Raw genomic sequence first — 3,893 nt, 5'->3', positions numbered from 1 at the left:
AGAACAACAAACTCCTAGGATTTTTGTAAACCCACCATTTGGAAGTTACATTGGAGTGGACCTGATCAAATCTAATCACCAAATGGCAAAGGTATATGGGCACTAACCGATTCAACTAAGAGATTTCACTAATGATGCCAATGAGTCTGGAGTTGAGTTGGCATGGTGTTACGCATGTTAGTTTGTTGGTGCTGCGACACGGATGGTATGCTCAAGAACGATTTGTGCCATGCTAACGATCAAGCATGGATCGTAGCTGAAGTGATCATGAAAACAAACAAGAATCTCTTGAGACGGATCCTGTTGTAAGCACTATTCTAATTGCACTAAAGGTTGAGGAAAGCCTCTCGAAATATAGAGTCATACCTTCACATGAATCAGGGAAACTGGGAAGGCAAATGGGAGGAAGAAGAGGACATCAGGGTGGATAATATGCTGCAATACATTAAATTTCTAAACAAGTGGGTCAGGAAAAAAAAAAGGGTATAACATAAATGAATAGAAGAATGGAAGGGCATCCTATAGTTAAGGGCTACAGAAAGAAGCGAAAAGAAGCTGAGAACATGAAGCAGGAATCAAGCAATATGGTTATTAAACGAACAAATGAATAAGAAATCAACAGCAAAGATATCCAAACGTATGAGAAGACAAATTCCGGGATATATGATGACTGTATCTTGGAATTTTGGAGCACATAGCAGCAATAGGAAAGTCAAGCATGAGGAGCATGGTTGTAAAAATTATTCTAGCTCACCCAAGAAGAAGAACAATGTAGTGTGGAAATAAAAGCATGGTGTCTTACTTAGGAATAGATCTAAGATTGATAATAACAGGAATACATGTACTACGACTGATATCTCGCTTAAATAAGGTACAGAACAAAATCCAAATCCAGTGAGGGAAATGACCACTGGCATCCCATTTGCGTTATTATTATTTTTTTTGTATTTTTAATAACAAATAACTCTTTTATTTTTAGTGTTGGTCTTCTTGCTCTCAATGGCCTTTGCTAACTCCATCACATAAACCAGTTGCCCTAGTGGACATTATAATAAAATCTCTCTCTAGCATTTGAGAGAAAGAGGAGGAACACATAATGATTGACCTGTATTTTTCTTGGGTAGCAGTTCATCTCAATTTTTTATGATCTCTACATGACAGTACATCTCTAACATAGGGATCTGTACAATCAATTTTTGTATACACAGATCCCATTGATAAACTAATTCAAACTTGCAATCATTCATAAACTAATTTAGTCATCCATTTTCTCTCGCGGTCTATGTGTGCACATATTTCTCCTTGAAAGTACAAATATACATTAATACTTTTTCTCTGTTTTCTTTTAATTCCTGTCCTAATGATGGTGTTAATGGGCATACATACCCCTGCAGGAAAAGGAACCATGAGACGATGATGTGGTTGTTGTTGTTGCTGCTAAGGAGGACAAGGTGTTTTTGCCCACTCGTAGCGAGTGATGTCGAGTCCTCGTTCTCTGAGTCGTTCCCGTCTGAACTTGTCTGCAGATGATAAATTGGACTCTTCCACTCCACCTCCTACAGGGTGGTTGACGAGGAGTTCATGCCTTCTAGTGGATGGCTGGAATGCATACAACTTTCTGTAGAGACTGGAATCAGGGCTCAGTAGATACGAGATGAGACTGTTGTCTAGTGAGAACGACACGCACGCTAGTATTACACAACCAGGCAGAGGATTTTGCGCTACCTCTTCTAGTGGGAACATGCACATTTTCTCTGCCTCGCCAATTCTCGGATTACCACCCTAATGGTGACCTGGTCACAAATCATGGCGTTATTATGTTAAATATATTCTACACCATCGTTCAAAAGTATGATTGCATCTACAGATTGCGAATCTCTCCATATTGAAGGAAGATTTGCAGGGTTTTTTGACATTTTTATCCCAAGTTCCAGATTTCTGATGGACGAAAAGAAATATTGTGTCATGGAATAGCCTGATGCCAGCTTTGCCAAGCTGAAGGGGAAGATTTCGAGTTCTACATGCAGAGCTACTCGATAACTCTCAGCAGGAAAGGCAGGAGTTCGTTTGTTGACGTCGATTTGTTCCCACTCTGCGGCAGTATGAACATTTCCCGTTTACACGCGAGGATTTACTATGATTAAGAGGTTCACGCTGGAAGTTTTGGGGAAAAATGGGTGTTATGTGGAAGGAGTGCTATATCTTCCCGGAAACCCTCCACCTAAGCTTGATTCACAAGATATGTTGCAGGTCGGGGACAAATTTTTTTATTTTCTGCTGCCAGTCAGGAGTATTGTGGAGACTCATGTGAATCTTCGTGTTGCTGCTTTGGCTTCTCATGTTTCAGCCTCTGGTCCTATTATTGCTGCAGCGGTGGCCAAGAAGAGAACGGGAATGCCTAAAGGAGCTGGGGACGAGGACGGGAATAACCAGAGGAAGTCTGGGAAGCAAGGAAATGGTGAGGAAGAGGCGTTGATGGTGCCCAATGCTTGGCCCTCCAAGAAATGATGACCTACAATGTGCTGCCGCCGGGAACGTCCACTAAGAAAGGGGTTTGGCTGAGTTGGTTAGGGCTCGGTTTATTTATGTAGTTACAAATTACATAGAGTGTGCTAAGCATTTTAAGTTTTTTTTGGCATGTACTTACTTATTCTTGGACTAGTGAGAGTGTACTGGCCACATAAAATTATTTAGTGCTGCTCGATAAAATATGTGGAGTGTAAGCATGGGGCTCAAATCTATATGCAAGGTTTTTATTAGTGGGAAGTATAAATTGTGGGTTTAGTGGGCTTGGGTCCAGATTTTGAACCAAAGCTCTGATACCATGTGTAAGAGTCCTATCCTAGGGTCTGCTAACAGATCTAATTTCTTCTGAAATTAAATGCGATAAGAGGTGATAACTTACTTACTTAGACGACTTTTAAACAAATAAAATTTTATCATTTACATTACAATCAACATAAGTTAAGGTGAATATTTCATTCTAATAAACTTTACAAGAGTAGTCTATGGAAAATACCTGTTCCGGCGGTTGATGATGATACCTTTGTCTTATATCTCCTGCTGAACGCTCCTTCTCACCGACCCAACCGGATTTACCTCCCAGCCAACTAGGAAATAAATTCCTAGCCCAGGAAACCTCCACAAGTTCCCTAGCCCTCCGTGCCCAAGTCCAACCAGATATAATGTGTCCTCAAGAAGAATGTGCCAAACTAGATAATGATACTTTCCTCCTCTCAAACCCAAGAAACCTCCACAGGTTTCCAAGGTCTCCCAAAATCATGACAAGGCCAAACAATCACAACCAACCCCCACAATCCTAAGCAAGACTCCCACCCCCCTTTTCTTCCTTTCCCCTTCCCTTTTTATACCCTCCTTCCCTTCTCCTTCTCAACCACCTCTCATTAATGTCATTAACTTCTCATCCATCCTTACAATTGACTTCTCTTCTCCCAAGTAAGCTAGGGGTACATTTGGAAATGTGACATGAATATAAAATTGAGAATTTAATGGGAAAGGATCATGTCTTTTTCCAAGTAAATCTGAAAAGTACATTTGGGAATGTGAGGTGAATATATATATATATATATATATATATATATATATATATATATATATATATATATATATATTGATAATTAAATGGAGAGGACTATGTCTTCTCCCAAGTAAATGTGAGGGTACATTGGGGAATGTGAGATGTAATTACATGGAGAGGACCATGTCTTCTCCTTAGTAAATGTGAGGGTACATTGGGGAATGTGAAATGAATATATATATATATATATATATATATATATATATATATATGGAGAGGACTATGTCTTCTCCCAAGTAAATGTGATGGTACATTGGGGAATGTGAGATGTAATTACATGGAGAGGACCATGTCT

At 39.6% G+C, this 3,893-nt stretch overlaps 1 pseudogene; it reads left to right on the top strand.

The window, feature by feature from the left end:
- Positions 1-1,965: 1,965 nt before the first annotated feature.
- On the top strand, positions 1,966-2,591 carry LOC149194894 (transcriptional activator FHA1 pseudogene; annotated as a pseudogene).
- Positions 2,592-3,893: the final 1,302 nt, after the last annotated feature.

This window comes from Pinus tabuliformis, chromosome 2_2, assembly GCF_031772625.1.
Source record: "Pinus tabuliformis cultivar Carrire ecotype Pingquan chromosome 2_2, CPIR1, whole genome shotgun sequence".
Classification (NCBI taxonomy): Eukaryota; Viridiplantae; Streptophyta; class Pinopsida; order Pinales; family Pinaceae; genus Pinus; species Pinus tabuliformis.
The sequence above is the reverse complement of the archived record's forward strand: the minus strand, read 5'-3'. Positions and strand labels throughout refer to the sequence as shown.